Source organism: Topomyia yanbarensis, chromosome 2 (assembly GCF_030247195.1).
Source record: "Topomyia yanbarensis strain Yona2022 chromosome 2, ASM3024719v1, whole genome shotgun sequence".
Classification (NCBI taxonomy): domain Eukaryota; kingdom Metazoa; phylum Arthropoda; class Insecta; order Diptera; family Culicidae; genus Topomyia; species Topomyia yanbarensis.
Genome location: NC_080671.1, coordinates 312,868,220 through 312,895,015, shown reverse-complemented (window position 1 = coordinate 312,895,015; position 26,796 = coordinate 312,868,220). Strand labels below are relative to the sequence as shown.

General features: G+C 39.6%; 1 protein-coding gene across 3 annotated transcripts in view; it reads left to right on the top strand.

Moving 5' to 3' along the window:
• Positions 1-320: 320 nt before the first annotated feature.
• The window catches only part of LOC131683577 (serine proteinase stubble), a 258,242-nt gene continuing 231,766 nt past the window's right edge, over positions 321-26,796 (top strand). For all 3 annotated transcript variants that reach the window (XM_058965670.1, XM_058965669.1, XM_058965668.1), the window contains exon 1: positions 321-388. The gene's annotated coding sequence lies outside the window, so the exon portion shown is untranslated. The remainder of the gene's footprint in view (positions 389-26,796) is intronic.

Below are 26,796 nucleotides of genomic sequence, written 5' to 3'. Positions count from 1 at the left end.
AAGAACGGTTTGAAACAAGACCCCTTCCCATGCGAAAATTCTGAGCACTGTCCTACAAGTTTCATTATATTCAAATATTTTTATACAAATACAAATATAGAATGGATATACCACCAAAATTCTGCATGCAAAAAATTCGCTTTTATTACTTTGTTTCTTACATATATCTGTTATATATAATATATGAACAGAAGCATAATTTATCAGTTTTTAGGGCAGCTTTACCCCCTAGTTTGCAATTTAAACTTTCGTATTTAAATACAAAATAATACAACAAAATGTATCCTTCTTCTTTCAGATCAGCTAATGTGAAATGTAATTAATAAACACACAAACGGAAAAAACAAGGAAGTCCACTTAAATGGAGCCGAGTTCTCGAGGCTACCGGGTAAGTTATATCAATTTCTCAAATCGCAATAATTTAAGATCATTTGCTAAAGTTGTCGGTAGCAACAGAAATACGAATCATTTGTATGAATCATTAATTATGCTAAATAAAAGAAATACCTCTCCCCGCTTTTCGACCTTTTCGCACCACAATTTGGATAATATTTTGACCACTTTTACTTGCATCGGCGGTAAACGCAGTCTCACATGAATGCACACCAGATCACGTACTTAAGATGCGCAAATTTCTCTCATTATCATTTGGATAAGTACCAGCTTGCCCTCCATATTTTTTGAAACATTTTTTTTGTTTTTCATCACATCGTCCCTCATACGAGAAGGAAAACCCCAAGGAGCAAACACTCATAAGTATAATATCTCACGCCTTTGCTCGCGCGGCTAAAGTTCATGATGAACAGCTTGGGAAAAGGCAATGGAGGAAAAATGCACCTCGTATTGTCCGCGTGAAGATCGCGCTCTGCCAGCACTCTGTGCGTGCGTGTGCTGTTGATGTTGATGCCATCGAGCGATTCGCGGCGGTTGCTGCCGACTGAGGCGCCTAAAGCGGAATATATGAATAAAATATGAGAATTGTTTTACTTTTTTATTATATTTCGCTCCTTTTCGGCATCGGCAAGATCCCCGGTCACATTTATGAGTTTGTGTGACTGTAATGCAGTAGTTTTTATTTATCGCGAAGCGGCTGATTCCCATGTATGTATGTGATGCGGTGCAGGTTGAAAAGTGATGTGAGGCACACCTCAAACGACGCGTCTATGCGAAACTGGACGAGGTGGGTCCGACCTTAAAGCCAAGCTATTTTGAGGAGTGCCCAGTAGGTGTCAAATTATTTCATCAGATTGGAAATCTATGCTTAAATAAGATTGAATGCAATAATAAGATGAGTCATAATGTGATTTGCAAATCAGTTCTCATTAGTAGTACAATAACAGAAAATTAAAGCAAGTATTGGGGGGTAGCGAGGGTATACCAAATTTGTGACGAAGTGAGACGAGGAGGAGGGAAACTAACAACAATATATTTGTCGTGAAATGGGCTTCTTTTGTACGCAATTTGCTGTTATAATGAAAATGTTGATAAAAGCCGTCGAACATTTTGGAAGGACATGAATTTAATTTTTTCATCCTCGGCCGCGTTGCTGGGGGTGGGGGGGGGGGGGGGGGTTTGTAAATGCTACGTTGTATACAAGTGGGAGGGGGATGGAGGGCACGTCGTAAGCGTAAGAATGTCGGACGACGACCCAGTGAAGATGGTTCTTGAGGGCGACCCTACAGGACCAAGAAGACGGGGCGCAGCGAGCACGGTGGATCGACCAGATAAAGGACGACCTGCGGACCTTTCGAAGACTGCGAGGTTGGCGACAAGCAGCAATGGACCGAGTGGAGTGGAGACGGCTTCTGCATACAGCAAGAGACAACAAGGCTCTAGCCTGAACGGTAAGGTAAGTAAGGGGGATGAAGGGGTCTAAAATCTCCGAAAAAGCTACGTCATTTGTGTACGGCCCATATGCTTCCTAATAAAGCAGGCGTCCCACGAAGGTCAAGGTCGTTCCAATCCTATGTAATATTTTTCCTCTGATTTTCCAAATCTATCTGCAGGCTGTAAAAAGTCACTTTTCTGTGATGATACTAGCATCTCTGCTTCAGGTAAAAACCTGAAGTGTCAGTGTCTGCAAATGCAACGAAGCTTGAATATTTTCAATGATTACCGGAATAATATGGAAACCAAGAGCATCTTCTCTTAAACCAAATAATTCATAATTTTCAATTTAATGGTATTAATTTAACGTTGTCAGATCAAATTATATTCTTGACTTTGATTTACGAAGGTTTACTTTCAAGGATCACATTTAAGGTATCCATGTCAAATGTAACCAATATGTAAAATGTTTATACTCTCACACAAACAGGAATTCCATACTCTACATAAAGAAGAAACTCTTCATTTATAAGTAAATATTTAGACCGGCAATGTTATACGTAGTTCTGCATTAAACATCAGAATCATTTGAAATATTTGGGTTTTTGAAATTCGCCTGTAACGAAAACTTGATGAATAGGTTTCGGTCTTACGCCAATTGGTTATTGACAGGCTAGCGAGAAAATGATTTATGGAACTAACTTTTAACTTTTACCTACGAACTTCCAATCGTAAATAACCAATCCGATGTCAATCGGTTTGACCTTTCGGCGTTATGTTCGCTAAGTTTGTTGATTGTAAATCAGTGATAATTCCCATCAATTTGCCATCCTTAAAAAAACCCACTTTACCAACCGTTGCAGTGATATCACTTTCACCCTCGACAATCGCACGATTGCAAAACGATAGACCCACTCACTTTCAATCATTATTCGTGAAATCCCATGCCTTTCATTGCAAACATTCCTCGGCAGACACTTCCCGGGGGGGCTCTCCCGGCCCATCATTGACGCCTTCGAACGTCGTCATTCATTGTTATTACTATTATCGTCATCATCATCATCACCATCATCATTAGTGACTCCCTTTTCTCCACTGCCCTTCTTCGTGTCAATCGCACTGTTCGTGTTCGAGTGTCAGCGCAGCAAATCGGAGCCGCTTCCTTCTATCTGCCTTATTATTCGGATATAAACATGCGCTCGTGTGGAATTGAAAGATGGAAATCACCATCATAGAAATCTATAACAAACGTGCCGGGCTCGAAGCACAGACTCACAGCCTCAGACGAAGGGTTCGTCGTTTATTCTGGCGTTGAATGCGCTCCATCGCTGACAGTGGAGCATCAACCTCGCTAAGCAGAAGCCAAGTGCCGCATCATTGTTGCTCTGCTCATCATCCACGACTCGCCCAGTCATAAAGCATGAGCAATTGAGCATAAGCGCGCATACCTACCCACATCTATTCATCGGTTAGGCCGAGTGAATGGGACAGTGTTGAATTGATTTATGCTTTGTTTATGTTTATGTTGCCCAGCATATACTTGTCTTCTAACGCGAAGAGATGGGATGGGTGTGAGCGACTCTTGCTTCAAATTCCTGATGCGGGCTGAGCTAGAGGCTTTCCATTTCGTTTGTTTGATTGTTTCGCGTTAGCATATTTGGTTTTGATGGTAGAGTATACCGTACGGGTGGCATTTTGGGAACGGTTCGGATGGTGTTTTGACTTGGCTTTGAGTGATTTTTTCTCACCTCAATAAAGACATTCAGCTGATATTGTTTCAGTGGTAATCAGCCTCGTTTTTAATTCTGATTGTCTATCGTGGTGTTAGGTTTCGTAAACCAGTCGTCATTTATTCGATAATTGATTAGTATGAATTTTTAATATCATGTTGTGTGCTCTAAAATTTCATATGAGGTAACATTACATGCAAGGTACATAGCTGTGGCCATTGATGTTGTGAGTAAATAGTTTTGTGGGTTAACCCATAAGAAATAAAGAATAGAAATTATTGTTTTTTAAATAAATAAATAGTTATATTGAAATATATTTTTTCTTTAAAATATCCGGGTTAATTATATTCGAAACGGTTAATAAGCTTTCCTTTGAATTTAATTATATGTTGACAATTTGAGAGATATGATTCTAACCAGGTCAGTAGCCCAGTATCAATTCCCGTCTTTTTTCAAATAGTAACATTGGAATGTCAATGCGATCAATTGATTTACTAATGCTTGTGAAAAGTGGCCGAATACCGTTTGGCCATTTGGCCAAACAACTTTCGACCTATCGGCATTCCGTCAAATGACTTCTGAGCGAATGCAATAATCTTTTGCCGAATAGCAGTTGGTCGAAGGCAATTTAATCGAATGTCACAATTTTGCTGCATATTTTCGTTACTTTGAACACATAATTTGTGTAGTTTTACTGAATGTATTGTAACGATGGGTTCAAATCTGTATCGATATCGGACCGATAATTTCGATTTGAATAACTGATAACTGGTATTTTGAAAATGAATGTACAGTTGCTTCTTGCACAGTAATCTACGCAGTGTATAGCAAACAACGAATTTTCCAAAATTCTGGACTCAATTTCGGCATACCATGCTTTAAGAAGTGATTTATAAATTGTACCTAATTGAAATAGAGAAGGTAACAAAATATTTGAACACTTGAAATATCTTTGCGCTGCATTCCAGGATGTAATCCGCAGTTAGCGGTATGCTGACAGAATTTTTTCTCCGGATGAATAAATCCCCCAGGGAATGAGCGAATGAGTTCATCGCGATACTCTTTTTGCGCTCGCTGCCTTCCTGGCGCTTTTCTATAACAAACGACAAAACAGGTCTATCCTACTTCTTTGTCGGCTTTCTTGGAAATGTAGTGTACATTTTGATACTTGTGTTGATTCCCACGAAAATAAAATATTATCATCTGCTCAGGCGGGAAGGAAAAAATTGTGGAGACGAAGAATTTTTGGACTCATATTATCTCGGAAAAGTAGAACATCAGATAAGTTGCTTCTAGCGTGAGTGAGGGAGAATTACAATGTCTTCCACACATTCCACTTAAGGTTCAACTGAGAAAGCTTGGAAAAGCGGCCATCTTGGAAAAGAAAAAAGCAGTTTTTTCTCACACCGTTGAGAAAATCTTCATGAAAATCAATCAGCAATACTCTACCAATACCCCGAATACATTGATTAATTTTCATAAAGATTTTTCCAACGGTGTGAGAAAAAACTGCTTTTTTCGGTTTTCCAAGATGGCCGCTTATTGAGGCGTTCTCAGTTGAACCTTAACCAATAAATGGTCGAATCATACAACCCTTAGAATCAATAGATGTTCTGTTGATCCTCAAATTATTGAATTTCTTTCGATTCCCGCTTCCTTGTTTGTGTGTGTAAAAAGTGCCATCTTTTGGCAATATTATTTTTGAAAAAAGTTGATCATAGTTGGCTATAGAAAATTTAACTTTTGAACCGAAAGAGATAGCGCTTGGTTTGGCAGTCGACAAAGTTGTAGAGGAGAGTATTTTTATAAATTTGGAAGAAGACATGTTGTCTCTGTCACTCACAGTAATTGAGTTATGAGATGTTTTCTGTGCTAAACTCCTTCAATGCATATTATTGCTAATATTTTTTTATTTATGATTTTTCACGTTAACAATGTTCGAAAGTATTTTATATCATTACAAAACACACAACTTTTTCGAACTAAAGACTAAATAGCTGTGAATGCTGTGTAAAAACTTATGGCTGATTTTGATTTTATTTTAGCTTGTTTTCGAACCCGTGTAACTTCACTATCGGCAAAAATTGCAATTATACTATCCATTATTCTAACGCATCACCCATTAGAAAATCATTCAATATCGGTGTCAACTTTCCGGTAGACGCGGTAGTACACAGAGCAAGAGGGTGACATGACGTCATACTATCGTAGTCAACATAAGAGCATTGATTGTAACGAAATTTATTCTAAATACGAACGAGGAGCACTTTTGTTTGCATCAAATCGAAGAAAGTGTGCATTGTTTTCCATTGTTTACTGCAACAGCTGTTTCTTAATGACATTTCAACCGATTTTGACGTTGTCAAACTGACCCCCATCGATCGGTGGAAAATCGATGTTGCATATTGTCAAACTCTGTATGTAGAGATAGGGACGTCAGTTACCTGACACAGAGTGTGCGCCACTCAGAAAAAACAAGCGAAAGCGTCTTTGAATACCAGCGCCTACTCGCTCAGTGAGCCATACGCGCGGTTTCAAACCGGCCAGACATAAAGTCATTAACAGGGTATAACTTCAGAAGGGTGATTATGGGCAAATGGTTTTAACTTTCCGCTTCCTGAAAACCTTCTGGTTTCTAGCATGCCCTCTGGTACAACTCGTTCGAACAATCTGCCGTTGTTTGAACGAAGCATTATTTCGCCGCCATCGCCAAGACTGCACAAACAAATTCACGCTGCGCTGCCATCACCAGGACGCCTGTTATGCCGCACTACGGAAGCCTCCGAACGCTCCGACGCAGTCGTGCTACCAGCCAGCGACCAGCTTAGTCGTCCCGGCCCTGCGTTCGGAGGTCGTGAGGGGGTCTTCCCGACTCCCTTCTCAGGCGAGTATTTTGCTTTAAATGACGATCCGCTTCCTGAAAACCTTCTGGTTTCCAGCTTGCCATCGGGTACATCACGTTCTTGCAATTTGTCGGGACGCTTGGCACGTGACGTCGATGGTTTGCGATTGTATTACCAAAACATCAGAGGGCTAAGGACGAAAATCGAGGACTTGTACTTGGCTGCTCTTGACGGCGACTACGATATCTTCGTTCTAACGGAAACTTGGGTTGATGATCGTATTACTTCGATGCAGCTCTTCGGGGATTCTTACGCGGTTTATCGTGCGGATCGAGGTGCTCATAACAGTATCTATGGTCGCGGCGGGGGAGTTTTAATTGCTGTTTCTTCCGCACTTGCCTCCTGTGAGTTTGGAGTGGATAGTTCATCAAGCATTAAAGCAGTTTGGACGAAGATTACTACGCAAACGAAGAACTACGTTATTGGAGCTGTTTACATTCCTCCAGAAAAACGACTTGATTGTTCTATTATGCAGTTCCATCTAGACTCCATAGAGTGCGCTTCTTCTTAGGCAGATACAAACGATGTGATGATAGTCCTTGGCGATTTCAACCAACCAGGACTCATGTGGGTTTCTTCTGGACGTGGGTACGCTTACCCTAACCCGTTATCCTCGACAACAAATACTGCCAGCCGCTTACTTCTGGATGGGATGGCTTTTCACGGACTAAGTCAAGTAAGCACGATTTTAAACCATCAATCTCGTTTTCTTGACCTTGTCTTCGTCAATGAGAATGCTTTGCCTGAGTGTTCTGTGAGTGAAGCTTCCAGTGTGATCGTTCCTTTGGATAACTATCATCCTGCTTTAGAAATATCCATTTCCACCATTAGTTCACCACTATATGAAGAAGCTTTAGCTGTGAATCGTCGTAATTTTCGCAAAACTGTTCTAGTAGCTCTACGCCGCTCACTGTTGCTGATTGACTGGAGTGTACTACTTGATCAAGTGGATGTAGATGTTGCAGTTGATCTCTATAATCGGTTACTCCTTGACTGTGTTGAAAAATCTGTTCCAAATTATCAACCTCCCAGGAAGCCTCCCTGGTCGAACGCAATGCTTCGGAATCTCAAACGCATCCGTGCCAAAGCTCTACGTGCGTACACAAATCGACGATGCCCTATTCTCAAGAGCTTTTTCGCAATATCCAGTAATGAGTACCGCTGTTATAATAAATTGCTGTACAAAGGATATGTGAACCGCATCCAACAAAACTTACGACGAAATCCGAAGGGCTTCTGGACTTTTGTTAATACGAAAAGGAAGGAAACGGGTCTTCCGTCTAGGATGGTCTACAATGGCGAAGTAGCGACTACGACGGCGACAAAGTGCTCCCTATTTGCCAGTTACTTCTCGAGTGTCTTCACGACTAATGCGCTAACTGCCATCGAGCTCGACAACGCGTCCCGTGATGTTCCCGTTGGTGCGGTGGATATGGATGTATTCACCATTTCAGAACAATCGGTTCACTCTACAATACAAAAAACGAAATCGTCGTACGCTCCAGGACTAAGCCTTCAGCTGTTCTGAAAAAATGTTCGGATATTTTAGCGATTCCACTGACGCACCTTTTCAATGTCTCACTTCAGCAGCAAGAATTTCGCGATGATTGGAAGTGTTCAGTAGAGTCAAAATTTTTCGAATCGCTTATCAACGAGGTGCTGTTCTCTGCTAGTAAACATTACATAAGCACTTGTCAGCACGGATTCTTTCCCGGTCGATCGATAGAAACGAACCTGGTCTCCTTCACATCCTTTTGTACGGAACAAATGTTCAAACAACTGCAGGTGGACACGATCTACACAGATCTTAAGGCTGCTTTCGACACTGTTAACCATGAGATACTGCTATGGAAGCTTGATAAACTTGGATGCACTGCCCGATTCTGCCGTTGGCTTCGATCATACCTTGTTCGCCGTAAGGTCGTTGTTCAAATTGGTGACAATGAATCTGAGTCCTTTTCCAACAATTCAGGAGTTCCTCAAGGTAGTACGCTTGGTCCGCTACTGTTTTCACTGTTCGTGAATGATGTTGTTTTCGTCTTAATGCGTGGAGGGAAACTGTTCTTCGCCGACGACTTGAAAATATTTCTAATTATAAGGAAAGAAGCCGATTGTCGTGAGCTACAGTATCTCGTTGATACCTTTTATAGTTGGTGTAAAAGAAACATGTTGGTTCTTAGTGTTGCTAAATGCTTTGTTATCAGCTTTCATCGAACGAGGAACATGTTTACTTTCAACTACAACATTGCTGGTACTCAGCTGCAACGCGTTGATCATGTAAAAGATTTGGGCGTCATCCTCGTCTATTAGGTTTGATGTTCAAAATATCCAACGAATTCCGGGACCCTTTGTGCTTCAAAGCGTTGTATTGTTCATTGGTGCGCTCACAGTTGGAATTCGCAAACGTCGTCTTGTGCCCCTACCATGCAATTTGGAGCCAAAGAATTGAAGCTGTCCAGCGCAGATTCATAAGATATGCGTTACGTCAATTGCTTTGGAATGATCCGCTGAACTTGCCACCATACGAAGACCGTTGTCGATTACTAGGACTGCACACTTTAGAAGATCGTAGACACGCGTCGCAAGCCACCTTCGTATCTAAGCTTCTTCTCGCCGAATATGATGTTCCCGATCTCCTATCACAAATTAACTTCTACGCACCAACCCGTGTCCTTCGTCCTCGAACACTGCTGCAGACTGAAATGCGCAACACTAACTACGCTACCAACAACCCGATACTAGCAATGGTCCGTCGCTTCAACGATTTTACCGACAACTTCGACTTCGTCATTAGTTCTGCACAGTTTAGAAATCGTTTGTTATCACTTTAGGTTAATTATTTTTAATTTAGTTCATTAAGACTCATTGTCAGATGGACGTAAATTGTTAAATACAAATACAAATACAAACTTCGTTTTGTAGGCGAAACCCAGTTCTATTAGAATAATTGATAGTATAATTACAGTCTTTGCCGATAATAAAGTTACACGGGTTCGAAAACAGGATAAAACAAAATCAAAATCAGCCATAATTCTTTACACAGCATTCACAGCTATTTAGTTTCTTCGAAAAAGTTGTGTATTTTATAATGATAAAAAATACATTTGAACATTGTTAACGCGAAAAATCATAAGTAAAAAAATATAAGCAAAAATATGAATTGAAGGAGTTTATCATAGACATCTCATCATTTTACATCAACCGACATAACCCCACAAAATAAGCCGGATGAACTTCGTTTGATAATTCTCGGTGGTTTGTTTGCATGGAAGTTACGTGAGTTCGAATGTAACAGATGAGCACCCGTTGCACTCACACTCACGCAATTGACAAAGTAAACAAACCACCGGGAATTGTCAAACATGAACTTCATTCATCATGAGTTCATTCGTGTCGTCATCCTGTAGAACTCAATAACTCAATTACTGTGAGTGACAGAGACAACATGTCTTCTGCAAAATTTATAAAAATACTCTTCTCTACAACTTTGTCGAAGACTGCCTCTCTTTCGGTTCAAAAGTTAAATTTTCGATAGCCTACTTTGATCAACTTTTTTCAAAAATAATATTGCCAAAAGATGGCGCTTTTTACACACACAAACATTGTAGAATATGTGAAAATGCTAATATGAACAGTTTTGACTCCAATTAATTAAGTTGTTATTGTTTACCGAAAACGGATAAGGTTCAACTGAGAAAACCTCGAATAGTGGCAACCTTCTAAAACAAATGAAGCAGTTTATGCCACACTGTTGAAAAAACGAAAATCAGTAGTACTTTAATAATTTCTCGAGCGCGTTGAAAAAAATGCTTTCTTCTTTCTGTTAATGTAACTAGTCCGGGAAGATGAACAAAGAGCATTGCTCTATGTATACTTAAAATTTTCATAACCTATTCCTAACTATTTTACATGTTTACCTATTGAAAGGAGTATAGTCAATGCCATTCTTTACTAACAAGCTAACAAGACGAAACATCAACATTAGTCGAATCTATAACTATAAATGGTATAACTCATTTCAAGACTAATTGCTCATTTTATTTTTAATCTGTTCATTTGATATGACGTCCTGAGGTCATGAATCAAAGAAAAATGAACAAGTGCGATGAACACATGATCACTTATTTGTATACAGGGTGTTAGGTTCATGGTTAAGAATCTCTCAAGGGGTGATAGAGCAGCAACATCGCTATTATGAAAGAGTGTCGATATTAAGCCCATACTGGGACGCCATACAGCTCATACTATGGCGGGCCTTGATACTCTGGCAACAGTCAACCATCAGTCGTACCGGTTCTGTGTACGATTGCGGTGACGGGGTATTCCAAACCGTCGTACCCAACAAGTATAATTCTAATTGCAACCATTCAAGGACTGATTCGTTGCACGCTTCTAGCTCATCGTTATTGTTGTAAGCAGGGATGCATGAAGCACAGCACGAGAGCCTAACGAGAGCTGAGCACTCGCTTTGAACGAACCAAACACAAAGAGCACTGATACCGCTCGTGCTAGGTATCTTTCGTGCTCGAGCTGTAGGATTCGAAGAGCTAGCACAACGGGGTAGTACGATGAGTTAGCACCATGAGCTAGCTCGGTGAGCTAGCACGAGATAGCTCAACGGTAAGCTTGTCCGATGAGTTAGAGCGGTGCAGTAGAGTAAGCTAGGGAACGAAAGAATAGGACAAAGCAAGCAATATAGGAATAGCACACAGTGCAGTGCAGTTCTTGTGCATGCCTGGTTGCAAGCTACTACCCTTACGTTCCTGCTCTCATCAGCGTACCATCGGAGTTCAACGTATATTGTGTGGCGCTACAGTTGACACTATGGAAGCTGCCAATCTTCCCAGCACAGTTACACTATTACAATCAGCGTCCATCACAACCACCTCGATAGCCATACTCTGATCGAACGTTTCCAGGTGTCTACCACTGCAGTATCGCAACGCCCTCAACAGCCAAAAGGCATTGGGTGGTGAGCGGCGGCGCTAAGGGGGGGGGGGGTTCAAGGGGGCAGCCGCCCCGAGCGGCAAAATTTGGGGGCGGCAAATGCTGCTCAACATAATTATCTATTAGTGATTATCATTGTTCATTAATCGCGATAAACGTTAAGTTCGTGTGAAACGTTTGAACTCATATTGTTTTGGTGACTGTAACGGATTAAGAGTGTTGATGATCATAAGTACGACGGATCTGACGGAACACAACAATATATATCTGAACCTGAACCTCAAACTTAACGATCTTAGCAAATGCAAGCGAAAATTGTTTTTAAAAAATTCTTTATTATTAGCTTAACTATTTTTGATAGTTACCAAAATGAAGAATAAAAGTTCAGTCTATGTCTCACTAATAAAGAACCAGACAAATTGGGTTCATACTGCTGCAATTGAGAGTAAATTTGATGTTAATTTTTTTCTTAGGTTTATATTAACACTGTCTAATTGTGGCAAATATATCCCACACGCTGTTGGGCGTTTTATTTAATTTCAATATGGTTTCCAAACTTTTGGGAATTTCCAACACTTACAATTGCAATTGGTTTTTGATAACGGCGAAATCTTTTCACTAACCCCTTTAACTCTCTTGTTACCTACCATACCAATCAGTCTAAAATAACCTTTGCATATCAATATGTCGTCTCTAGCTCACTCCGTTAATTTCCGTTTATCCCCAGCTTCGCAGAGCACGAGTACTCCTCAGGTTCCCTCCATCATGGTCGACCTACCTTGCTCGCTGTGACTACTTGTGCCAGTCTGATTAGTTTCGGGAACCATTTTACCTGGTTGTCGTTCGCGACTTTGAGGACGTGTCCAACTCACCACAGCCTCGTATATTCTGCTGTGTGAACAATGGATAGTATAGTCCCAGAGCCACAACGTGATCTTCTGATGTCCTTGGCGGAGTCTCAGTGTTGTGCCCTGAACACCACTTTGACTTTCCTTTTTTGTTCGACTTTCGAACAATAATTGAGTGTGTAATTGAAAATCGCACACTTATCATGACTTACTTTATGATTTATCTGCATTTAGTTTATAAAGTAAATCAATATATCGAAATATGAAGACATTTATAAAAAAGCACGAAAAAAGCACGAAAACTATTTTTTAGAAAATCCTTGGAAAGTGACACGGAAAATCGAAACCATCAATATTGAGTACCAACAGATCACTAATGTTTGAAGCCATGTAAAAAATAACTTCACTGCCGATTTGTTTTTCGAGGTTAGGTGCTTGATGCCGAGGGCCGGAATTTTTTTTAAAGAGATATGACGGACTGACAGAATCTAAATGTCGGTTTACATAATTGAGATCGACTGTGTTGTTACCGTTTCGATTGCGTGTGGTGACGCGGTTGGTTGTTTCAAGGACCGTTTTCTCCAGTGAGTGAAGATTTGGAATGGAAATCGCACAGTAGCAGTATTGCTGTGTTGGATTTGTTCTTCACAAGGTTCGTACCGCGCGTTATGTTTTGCACTAAATACAGGTATACCTCGATTTAACATACATTTTCCGATTCAATCATGTACGTTAAATCGAATTTTATGTAAAATCGAAACACAAAAGAAATATTTGTTTTCGAATAGAATTATTTTTTTATTCATCTCACGAAATATTTACGAGTATATTACTGATTGTATCCACCTAACAGTGACATAGAAACCACATATTCACAATTAAACAATTAGCTTGCTCTTCTGAACATAAACAACATATTTATCTTAACCTTGCCAAGTATTCGCCAATTTTAACAGATATTCATTTCATAAAGTTCGCCGCAAAATTTTCTCAGAATTCAGGATAACTTATAAGAATAGTCAACAAAGTTGGATTAACCATTGTGTGCATGAAGAGCACAATGCCTAACTTTAGTAGTAGTAACTTTAGTAAGAAAATTTGTGTTTCTATTTTGTCTCATCTTTATTTTGGTAGACCAACCTGTCCGTCAGATAATCACAGAATTCAAAAAGAGAACACTACTTGAGTTCACGAGCAAACAACTAGTCACGAAGTTTTGTAAGCACAGGAGTTCTTGCAGAAAAAACAACCAAATCGAGCCATTGTAGCACTATAGTTCTCCTTAAGAAAAAAGTTGGATTAAATCATTTTGTACACGACAGATACAATACCTCAGTTTAAAAGTCGAACTCATCAAAATGAATAAGACATTTTAATTACAATTCAAAAATATTTTAAAAACATTGTTTAATCCTTATGTACGTAACAGGCGACAAAAACGGAAATCTTCTTTTCATTTTTTTGGATCTATCTCCTTTTTTATTTATTCGATCTATCTCCTAGATTTCTATTTAAACGTGAACATTCATTATTGGTACTCGTGGGGGCCAAGAGTCTTCGATCATCTTAAATCATACGCAAATGCCAGTACAGTTTATTCGAATCCCAATCTCTACTAACGACTATTCTCTACCCGTTGCAGTTGTTGAGAGTAATATATACAGAATACGCAGTTATATATAAAGAATATAATCACAATCCGTGTCGGACTAACATTGCTTTTGTGTGCTTCCTCTGTTTACATTAAGTAATGACCGGCACCGGTATTGATAAATAAACACCGTGAGCTTACCAGGAGTCGTACATTGAAGGAAGACTTGTATCTTCCATCATTATCGTCTATTGCATTTTTTGCAAGAGGAGTCGATCCATAATGAAGTTTTTTTTTGAAAAATGTACACATGCACTGAGGAATTCACCTGTTCAATACAGCATGAGAAAAGATATCATCTTTAGCAGGAATCGAGTTTACGTTCTTTAAAGCTCCAGTTGGGTGCGTTAACATCGAGGAACTGTCATGACTTCATTACAAATTTTCGTAATAACCGCTACAGCCCCAATGCCTATTAGTAGGATTCACTGTCCGCCAATATCTCGTCACCGCGCTATACCTTCCATCAACCATATCTTTCCAGTTATCTATTTTTAGCTTACACATAAAAACCCATAAAACTATTATCAGGAAATAACTTGAACCACAAGTTCGTGTATTCATTTTGTTGTGCGGTATCAAAATAAGAATGTTTTTGTATCTCAGAATCTTAAACATAATCTAGCGAAAAAACGAAAAATAAACTATGTTTCTTCAAGCATTTGAAGTGTATAATAGAAAAAAATTGATATTGATTCTTAACATTTCGTTTTAGTAACATTGACATTAAAATTTTTTTGCATGCATGTTAAATCGAGGTAAAAATTACGTTAAATCGAAATATGTTAAATCGAGGGTATGTTAAATCGTGAGTATGTTAAATCGAGGTATACCTGTAAAGGCAAATGGGCCATTTTAGTAATACAATCGCGAGTGGCAAGTACGCAGAGAATCAAAATCCAATTAATGCCGCTCTAAGCACTTTTTTACAGAAATACTGGAGAAAGCCATGTCTCACCACGATAAATCGTTGTGCTCTCTTGGCTTGGGAAGAGTATGACTCTGACGATCCCCATCGTGAGATATCTGTTACTGCTCCTAAAAACTGTAGTCGAACGAGATTTATTTGTTAAAACATTTGTTATAAACGGCCGAATATAACAGCTACAGGAAGCTCTGAGACAAAGAAATTTGAGAGGTTCCACCGTTTCAAGAAACACCAAAAAAAGGGGATTATCTTCTCGCTGATAAACGATCTAACTTTCTTCATGGTCTTTGCTACAACTTTAAAGAGGTGGCCTGCTTTACTGCCCATTATCAAATATTCGTTCCTTTTTTGTTGCTATGCAACTATGAAAACGAGCGTTAAGTTTGCAACAATTTTCGCTATTTTCAATTGTAAGTCATTGCAGTACGTTATTTAATCTTCTATCAACTTTAGATTTGATTTCATTTGATTTTTCTTTCTTATTCTTCAACCATATGATTTCCTTCTGATACTCAGTTAGATTCGGTGTTGGGAATCTGTCGTAAGCTGCGCGCGTCCTCTATCATCGTCTACCGATTCACCATTTAGATGTTTGTCATAATACTGTTTCCACCTATCGATCATTTCAAACATATCTCCCGTGACACGTAGCCCTCGCAAGAACGATTCGCCATATTACTTGTCTTATTATCGTCTTATAGCTCTATCGCCACCTTATCTGGATCTACCGTATTTTTCGTCCGAGTACTGAGTTTTTTTCCGATCCGTGCTTGTTTGGATCGTTTCTCATTCACCCTCGTATGGTGCTGCATCATTCTCGCCTTTGCCGTTATCTTCTCTTTATCTCAGTAGTGCTACCTGTGGTGCTTTATAAGTTGCTCCAGCCATCAAGAGTAGTCACATTGACCTATTCTTCCGTTGGTAGTGCCGTCTCCAGCTTCTGCACGTATTTCTGCAGCACCATCGTAGCTGTCAGATGTTGAGCCTCGGCGTCCATGCTCACGAGTGTTGTACTAATGTTTCTGTGGTTGAGAAGAAGGCCGTTGTCGTTTGTAACGGAGTGTAGACTGTCCGGTTCGTTCACCGGTTTGTACCTGCTGACCTTTGTGGGCGTTTATGTCGCCGTAAATCAGCTTAACATCCCATCGTGAGCAGCTGTCATAGAAACGCTCCAGATCCGCCTAAAATGCATCTTTGTCTTTCGCTGGTCTCGCTTTGTGTGAGCAGTGAACGTTGAAGATACGGTAGTTGAAGAAACGGGCTTTTTATTGTCACTACATTCTCTTACTGTTACTTGAACATTATAAAACCCAGCTTGTTTGTTGTGCCGCCGCTCTGGTAGAATGTGGCTGCTCGATGCTAGCTTTTTCAAACCTTCTGTCCTGCTGAGCAATGCTACGACCCCGAAGTTACGAGTTTACAGCCCTTCGTGCAAAATTCGGTCGATCCCCTGGAAGCCAAGCGACTTACAGTTCCAAATTTCCAATAGCACTTTTTTCGTAGCATGACTTAATTGATCCGATCTGTACATAAAAGCTGTGTTTTCAGACGGCTTGTTACAGCTGCACAAAACTCCTATCTGGTCGGAGGCTTCCAATTTCACTACTGAAGGTGACGATAGCCCACAGTTTATCCGTTTTGTGTCCATCAAAAAGAAAACAGGCCGACCCGGGGTACCCGCAAATTCAAAAGTTTGTAGCTTTGTCAATTTTTAAACGATTTAGGACACTTTTGGATGTTTTGAATTCAGGAAATCATCCACTTTTAGAAACAGTGAAATTGAACACGACGAATATATCTGGTTAATCCCGATAATTCAGATTTCCGGAAGGATATTCCAGTACTGAGAAACAATTTGGAATTATTACGGTGGAATCTTATCGTTGTGGGATCATATGACGATTTGACCTAGGAACGGTCACTCACTGCCTTGCGGGTACCTGCTCCGGAAGGAGCATTGCGGTCACTTATATTATTATACATTTTATATCCCAGTATTGGAACTTACCTCCAGAAATCCGAATAACCGTGAACCAGATGCATTTTTACAGATTCTAAAAGTGGTTGAGCTCTGGAATTCAAAACATCCAAATGTGTCTATATTGGAGAAAAAATGCTATAGCTAAGAGTATTTCGGTTTTGGGGGTACTTGGGTACCCTGCCGGGCTGTTACGGGTTAAAAAAATCCAAAAGCCCTTCCTCAAACCCCCGATCATCGGATCATTAGTTTTTTTCCCACAAAAGCAATGCTTGGTATTATTCTAAGATGTCACTAAGTTGCAATTTCCCGTTTGGGAAAGAGTACTGGAATTTCATGAATTAAAATCTGCAAAGTAGTTCGCTGTCGTACACATAACGGTTAAGTGCGACCTTGTGAACAGAGTTGTAACCTCGCTTTGCTCACCGTGATTAATACGCAACGCTGCCGCAAAGCTACTTGGTCAAGTTTGAATACGTTTTATTCTGTTGATTCCATATGGATAAAAAAATGTATTCATTTCATTATTGAAAGATTAATAAAAAAAAAGTAAATCATTTTAGGTGCAATATATACACCACCGCAGAAAACTCTATTGATGAGATAGTTTGGTTAGTCAGAAATATGTAAGGGGCGGCAAATTTAACTTTTAGCCCCAAGCTGCAAAAAGCCTAGCGCCGCCAGTGGGTGGTGGTGTGCTTATTACTGTTCGCTGTAGTACTTCCACGCAAGTGGGGCTTTACAGTGAAACTTATCGATCGCACTTTGCTTCTGTATATACTGCATTTCGCCTGATAGAATTCGTGATCCGTGATTTTGTCCGTTGCTTTCGTGACTTCTGGGCGGTTTCATCTTACATGGTGTCTGGCAAGCAATGGATTTCTATAAGCGAACAATCCGCGCTCATCAGCCTTATCCGTTGTATTTCGGCTAGCTGGCTAGATAGAAAACTCCAGGCCCACAATTTGACTCAGCGATTCTCATAACATGGACAGCATTATTTTGTGAAGTTGTAAATATAACAGTTCAACTGCTTGAATGAAAGTGCTGCTGCAGCGCTACATACGGAGACCGATATACTGAGCAAACAATATTTGGAAGTTCAAGCTTGAGCTTGAGCTTGTGCGACCACCCCTGGCTGCTACTCCGCTATCGATCTAGACTAGCCGAAGTTGCACAGTGTATAAGTAGATAATTATGCTTGGGAGTAGCGAAACATCTTACAATGTGCAACTCCCGGTAATCCTAAAGTGTTATTGATCAATACCGGCGCCGGCCAGGCCCGAACGTAGATCGCGGAGGGAAGGGAAGGAATGATTAGTCCGATACTCCACAAGTATCACGGGAGGAGGATATTTGTTAGTAAGTATAGAAGTTGGATTTTACTTCTTCTTTACCGACACCAGAGAGGTGACTCCCCTATCTGGACTAGATATCGATGCATTCCGAAGAGAGACGTGACCACAGATTTTTTCCCCTTAGAAAAATCTCAACGACCTCGGCTGGAATTGAACCCAGGACAACTGGAATGAGTGGCGGTTACTCTTACCACTCAACCACCGGCGCCGTCATAGCAAACAATATTTAGAAGTTCAACAGGCGAAAGATTCTTTACTTTCGTTTGTAGAACACTTGTTCTTCTGTTACTGAGTGGCTACGCTACATCGCTCCAAGTCGGATACCATCCGACGGAGCGGCAGCATAGCCCGCATGTTTGAGTGATCCAGGCAAACGAGTGGATCCCATGTTTGCTTGCGAGGGGCTGCCGCTTTCGATGGTGGCTCCCGCGGGGTATCCTCAGCGGCAATATGCATTAGTATTTGAAGGGTTCGAAATTTGTTGTTTTATTTACAGCTACGCCATCTTCTCTTTAAAATCTTCTATATTCTGACTTATACTAAATTAATTACACTAAATCAGTTCTGTCGGAGAATTATTAATGTTGTTTTTAAAATGAATATATCAATAACCCATTCGAAGAAGCTTTCGAATGTAGGGCGTTTCAAATAAAACTCACTTTAATGTTTTTTCTAGAAAAACATGTGAAAAGGACATAACCGCAAATGGGAGTCTTTCTCTGTTTATTTTCTCTTTCGACTATTATGGCGTCATCATTCGAACATTGTTTCAATAAATATCGAAAGACTCTGATGTCGTCTAGCATATTATGCTAAGAGTTAAGGAAAGACAGTAAAAGCGGCCGAATTATTGACGGAAGAGAAAGTAAACAAAGAGAGATTCTCATTTGGACTTATGCCCTTTTCACGTGTTCGTCTATATTTACGCCAAGCTCTAGAAAATTGAAAAACAACTATTCACGCACCAGTATCAGAGCACGGTACGGTATCCTATCCTAGAGGCCCTTTCGCTGCATCGACGGTGGCACGAGCACCGTTTAGTGCCGCCAAAGCACTCAGACTCATGGGTCAGCCCAACGTGTTTGAACGCGAGAAAATCGCTGTTAAAATAAGGAATATGAATAAGCAAAATTTTAATTAATATTTGCATGTGCCGGCAGTGGCTTGCCAGCGACACCCTCCTCCATCAGTCGATCAGAACCAGCGTTCGATTGCTCGCGGGTGCGATTTTGGCGGACCCAATTGATGCGGCTATTCGACCTGTCGGAAATGTTAAGTTTGTTTTTCCTGTCAGCGGAGAGTACTTTCGGCTGATTGGCGATTGATCGGGTTGATCACCTTTTCGGGACTCCGCTGATGGGGGCAGCTCCGAGACCGTTTCGGCCATCAACGATGAAATGTAGGACGAGTTCAATTCTGCGTGAGACAGATTGGCAATCAACGTGCAACATTTCGGAACCAAGAGGTTTAATCGAGAGCATTTTTGATTTCTCCGTTCTTCGGAGGCGCGTGTACAAGGTCCACTGTGTGCTTCGTGTCTGTCACGATAAGATCTCTTACCGCAATCGCCGATAGGCGGATCTCTTGCAGACTTGAAAGAAGTCCTCTGTGGGTTTTAAAAATATGCCAATGCCCAAGATTATGAGTAACGACCACTTTGGTATTGTGTTTATTTACGACGTGCCCGTTTTATATTGCCAGGTTTCCCTTTCGATAACCGCGGCTCGGTGAAATTGACATGAAGTGATTTGCCTGGAGGCTAGCTTGAGCCGAAAATCATACAGCAGGATAGCGGAGTGGTGTCGAAGCGGGTATTATCTGCATGTGAAAGCGATAGCCTCGCTGACTGGTCTGACCTCACCAAGCGACTGAAACATGGGGGAGATGTCAGCTTCTTGTAGTCGAGTACATGATGACTGACGGAGAATGTGACGTGAATAATTTATTTCCTAGGTCTCTAGTGAAAATTTATTTAAAGCTCGGCGAAACTCCCCGTAATCTTAATATTCAATAAACTAAAAAGCGACGAGATGCAATTCAAATTTCAATTTTTAATAACAGTAGTTAAATAAGCCGACCTATTTTCTGCTTTTTGATCCTAGCCGATACCATTTACCTTTAACATGTGAGTGCAATCAGACATCTCAACAACCTCTGAAAAAGTCAATAAAACTCACTCTTATTTTCTCGTACACACAAGGCCAATAATAGAGCAGAACTGAAGTGAAATCAATTTAATTGCATGTTTTTCTCCGAAACGTGCCGTATAAAATGTATTTAGCCGCCAGAGAACGAGAATGTAAATAAAATGGATAATCGAAAGCAGACACGAGCACGACGTATGGAAATTTATTCGGTTGAAGTTTTCAGCGTAGCACCTGGGCCAAACACAAACAGGTGTGGGAGCTATTAGGTTCAGTTAAGGCGGTTAAGATTATGGAACCACCCACTTGAAACCCGAAAAGTGCATATTGAAATGGAGAGTGCGGAGAATTCAATCAAATGCGGCAATTTGCCGCATTACATTCGAAGCAGAACTATCCAGATTCAACGGGGTTTAAATGCATCATCCACAGCAACCCACTGACCAAGACTCACTTTCGCTTTCTTGTTTGCCTCTTTTCTTCGAGGAGGTATTTCTCACGCGAAGACAAATCTCGACGGTAAACAGAACAACTTCTCGGAACGGTCGCATTACCTGTCTAGCTTAACTCGTTTAGACTGATGTTAGTTTCATTAACCTTTGGTGCCGCAGGTCAAACAGTTACCTTCACTCATTAGGGTTGTTGTTTGTGTTTCTTTTGGTCATGTTCGTCGTAAAGGACTGCACTTTGTTAAATTTTGTATACACGCATGTCATACATTTCTGCAGAACTGTGCAGTCTTGGACACGTGGATCTGGTATTAGAAATTAGAATAAATTGGTTCAATCTGCAGGCTCCTCTTGTTACTGGGGGATCTGTGCGTAATATTCCTCGAGTGAGAAAAATATTGAAAAACAAAAATGACGAGTATAGAGTATACTATCCGTAAATCCGCAACGAAGAGGTTACGTGCAGACAACTTTCGTACAATGTACGAGTAATTTGCATAGAGGATAAATCTTTCGTAGTTTTATGAAAACCTTATTTATTATTGCGAGTTTTTCGTGGGTGTATTAAGAATCAGTTTCATTAGTCAAAAGAATTGATTGATTAGATATACGAGAATCTTTCTAATATTTACGATCACCTTTTGTAACATGAATAGCTACGAATAGGTTTCGAACAATCATCTTTCGTAAAATATACGAATTGTTTGTATGTAATCGGATGAAGCTTTTATTCAAATTAGTTGCTCGTAACTTAAACCTTCGTAATATGTTCGAATAATGCTCGCAAATCTAACACTTTTGCTTGTTTATTTCATCAAATAATTCAAACAATTTTCGAAGTTAATTCGTTATAAACTCACGATTTTACGAGCAACCCGTAATGGTAATAAAAATTGCTTCAAAATAGTTTTGTAAATATAATGATAAATTTATATAAATTTTCGTAAATATTACGAATAATGTTCGTACTCAACTTAAAGAATTAGTTATATGCGTCGATCATGTTATCTAAAAAAATCGATTATTTTCGTTCGCGAATTAACAAGTTGATTAAATCGAAATCGTTTTTTTTTCGTCGAAAATGCTTATCACTAATCGTAAATAGTTTTCGTATATGTCTCGTACAAGAAATAGCATAATCATTCTAGTACACAATAGTGTAGAGAGCATTGAAGTAAAATCGACTTTTTCATTTAAAAAATCGGTGTTTTGAAACATCGTTCCAAAAAAATCGGATGATATAATAATCAGAGCCATAGCTTGGTCTTCTGGCGCCCTTGGCGGAGTCTCAGTTTTGTGCCTCTTTGGTGTTTACTTTTGCTTTCTTTTTCTGTTCGACCTTCAAATAATAATTTGTGTACATGGAAATGGCCCATATTCTCCCTAAATAATTCATGTTTGGCTATCGTTCATTTGTACCACAATACATCTAAATACTGGTCGCAATGGTTCGTCTCCAACAAAAAAATCGTTCATTTTGTGTAAACTCCAGCCTCAACTATATTACTATATATTTAGGAAATCAGTTGATGCTAGGTGTTATAAGGCGACGCACAGTGGGAAAAAATGGACCCAAAGCGCGACTTTTTTGAAAAGGCTGGATGACGTTTACCAGGAAAGGTTTTTCTTATGTAAAAATATCTGATAAATTGATTGCTAGTATTAACAACGACCACACGGTACCCAATCATGCCCGTTTTGCCCCAATTTCCCCTTTCGTTTGAGTTTATGTTCAAGACTGAATATATAACTTGGAAGAAAGTTGAATAATATTTCTTATGTAATAAAGTTCAGAGAATTGATTGAAGGTAATTAGAATAAGTTCACGAAACGTATACATTCATTTTACCCCAATTCTCCGCAAAACTAAAGTTTGAAGTTAATCCTGGTTTTATATTTCGGAAAAAAGCTACATGCGGCAGATCAAAAGCAGTAATTCTTATGTATAAAAGTCTAGGTTATCGTGTGAATATGGATAGAGTGGCCGCCTGAAACGTGTGTACCCGTTTTACCCCAAATCCTCCCGTAACTCAAGTATAAAGTTAAACCAGGCTGCGCTTCTCGAAAAGATGCTGAAGGTGGCTGATGAAAAGTAGTATGTTAAAAAATCCGGGAAATCAGATAAAGATAGTTAGAATGACCGCACGAAGCGTTTATATACGTTATACCCCAATTATTCACATAACACAAGTGTGGAGATATACCTTATGCAATATTTCAGAAAGAGGTAGAAAGCGGCTGCTCAAAAGTATTTTTTTATGTTAAATAGTCCAGGAAATTGTTTGAAGATAGTTCGAATGATCGGATATAACCTGTGTACCCGCTTTACCCCAAATTCTTCTCATAACTTAAGTGTGAAGTTAAATCTGTCTGTACTTCTCTGAAACAGGCTGAATGTGGCTGATGAAAAGTAGTAATTCTTATGCACAAAATTCCAGGGAATCGATTGAAGATAGTTAGAATAACCGCACGAAACGTGTGTATCCGTTTTACCCCAATTTTTTTCCATTGCTCAAACGTGAAGTTAAACTTGGCTGTGCTTCTCGGAAAGAGGCTGAATGTGGCTGATAAAATGTAATAATTTTTATGTAGAATAATCTGGGAAATCGCTCAAGGATAGTAAGAATGATCGCACGAAAAATTTGAATCCGTTTTACCCCAATTTTTCCTATTTCTCAAGTATGTAGTTACACCTAGCTGTGTTTCTCCGAATGAGGCTGAATGCGGCTGATGAAACGTAGCAATTCTTATGTAAAAACTTCCGGGGAATCGACTGAAGATAGTTAGAATGATTGCACTAAAAGTATTTACCCGTTTTACCCCAATTCTACACATAATAAATGTGTGAAGTCATACCTTACTCATCATTTCAGCAGGAAGCTGAAAGCGGCTAACCAAAGTAGTTTTTCTTATGTAAAACAGTTCAAGAAATCGATTGAACATACCATTACATATTGAATGACCGCACGAAGCGTGTGTACCCGTTTCACCCCAATTCTTTTCCTTATACAAGTGTAAAATTATACTTTCCCAACATTTCAGAAAGAGACTGATAAAAATATGTTTGATACTTCAGAAAATCAATTAAAGGTAGCTCAAAATGTCCGAACGAAACATGTGTAACTGTTTTACCCTAAGTTCCTCTCATAACTCAAGCGTGAAGTTAAACCTGGCTGTTCTTCGGCTGATGAAAAGTAGTAATTCTTATGTACAAAAAATTCGCGTTCAGCCTGTTTCTGAAATGATGTGTAAGTTATAACATCGTACATACATTTTGTGAATCATTGGGGTAAAACGGATACAAACGCTTCGTGCGGTCATTCTTACTATTTTCAACCGATTCTCCGGATTTTTCAACATAAGAACTACTACTTTTCATCAGTCGCCTTCAGCCTTTTCGAGAAGCACAGCCAGGTTTAACTTTCCACTTGAGATATTGGAAGAGTTGGGGTAAAACGGGTACACACGTTTCGTGCGGCCATTCAAACTATCTTCAATCGATTTCACAGAATTTTTGGCATAAGAAATGCTACTTTTGATTAACCGTTTTCAACTTCTTTCTGAAATGTAGAGCCAGGTTTAACTTTATACTTGAGTTATGGGAGGAATTGGAGTAAAACGGGTACACACGTTTCGGGCGGCTTTTGATTTGCCGCATGTAGCTTTTTACCGAAATATAAAACCAGGATTAACTTCAAACTTTAGTTTTACGGAGAATTGGGGTGAAATGGGTGCAAACGTTTCGTGAGTCTATTCTAATTATCTTCAATCCATTCTCTGGACTTTTTTACATAGGAAACACTAATTTTTGTCAGCCTCATTCAATTTTCTTCCAAGTTATATAATCAGTTTTGAACATAAACTCTAATGAAAAGGCAAATTGGGACAAAACGGGCATGATAGCGCACATTACGGTCATTCTAAATACCCGCAATCAGAGTTAAAAATATTCAAATTCATTGAATGAAAATTGATCATATTCAGCCGCATTCATTTTCAATATTCAGTAACGCAGCTGAAAACGTCAAACGAACAAACTGCCCATTCATCCATGCAGATTTTCATTCGTCTCCGATTATTACACGAAGCGCCCGTACAGCAACGAATCAAACGCATCAAAGTAGTCCCTGGCACAATGTAAGGGATGATGATTGTTGTTTTATATGCTTTACCGGCATTTGAAAACATTTTCCTAGATAAATAGCGAAATGAATATATTGGACGATATTCAACTGAATGAATAACATGGATATTTGAATGAATATTTTTTCTATTCACCGCGAGTCGCATCAGGTTCATTTTCAGCCGTCAACAAATGGCTTCGATTATTTTTAACTCTGCCCGCAATAGATTCCCCAGACATTTTTACATAAGAAGTATATATTTTCGATAACAACACTTGTCCTTCTATCAAGCTATTGAGTAACGTTGCGTTTTTGATACTTTTTTCCCACTGTGCGACGGAGAGAGCATCTATTCAGACGGCTGTATATTAGAGTGCCAATGGCATGTATGGAAAACAGATGATCATCGAATTTAGTAACCGGACGCACATCAACAAAATAAAGTTTAGTTCAATCGGACGCGATTAAGATGTTGCGCAAAACGGCCAAAGTGCAAAACACAAAAGGACCCTTAAAATATTCAAAAATTGAATCCATTTTCCAAACTCAAGTCTTATCTCAATTCAAAAATATTCCTTGTATCATAAACACATTTTTCCAACATTACACCAGATCTCGACGCTTCATGATATTGTTTTTCGATGGCGCTCAAATTTTGTATGAGGACTTTTTCGAGGTAGCAACACTTTAGATGTATGTCCGATACTCCTGAATTGACCCAAATGATCCTAAAATAGATGCCGTGCAAGAATCGTTGCCAAAGATCTGAGCTTATATTTAAAATCAAACCAGTGTTTCAAAAATCACTCCAATCAGCATGCGTTGAAAAAACCATAGTTTGATAAATCATTGAAATCCATGATTTCATCACTCATGGTTTTTTTGGCTCCTGAGGAGTGAAAACCGCCAAGGAGTGAAAGCAGGTTGCTAGATTATAATTGCAGCATACAGTTTAAAATCTCAATTTAAATTTTCAATTTTCATTTCATCAAGCACAAAAGCAAAACAGATCCTTGGTACAGTTCATGGCGAAAGCTTCTTTTCGATATACCTCGAAGGTCAATTGTCAATTGCATTCAATTGTTAGCGTACTAGGCTAGGCTCAAGCCATTGCAGTAATAAATAGTACACCTGCTTTGCAACATTCCACTATGCATTTGAACGTGATTTCATCACTTCAGCAGAAACATTTTTGCACCGGATTTGAGATATGTTTGCCCGTTATTATTGTTATAATAATATATTTGTTAAAGAAAATTAAATTAAAAACAAATGACTTGTTTCAATATATACAGGGTGCGCCATTTGGATGTATACTATTTCAACATTGAACAACTCCGCCATTTTCCAGCCGATTTTGACAGATCAACACATGTCTGAAACATCATTTAGTGCCATTTTAGCTATAAGTCGTTTTACACCAAAAGAACGCACTGAAATCGTAGCGCTTTACATTGAAAACGATCGTTCAATAGTGAAAACTGTGCGTGCTTATCGTAAAAATATGGCAGGCTCACTTCACCCTTTCCGGCGGAATAAATAATATAGGGGGGGGGGGGGCACAGAACCCACACGTTATACATCAAACACCACTTCACGACCAGAAAGTAGCTGTTTGGGCCGGAGTGTGCTCCAAAACAATCATCGGTCCTTATTTTTTCAAAGAGCGAGAGACCAACAACAACGCACGCGACCGTTGGACTTTGGCGCACTTTGTCTGTCCACAAATGCAGAAAAAGGTCTGAAAAACTTCTATTTTCAACAAGACCCTTGCCACACCGCAATCAAGTTCTTGCAGAGCAAATTCCCAGGACGCGTTGTCTCAATAAATGGTGATTTGAAATGGCCTCCTCGTACGCCGGATTTAACGTTGCAAGACTTTTTTTCTGTGGAATTACTTGAAAAGTAA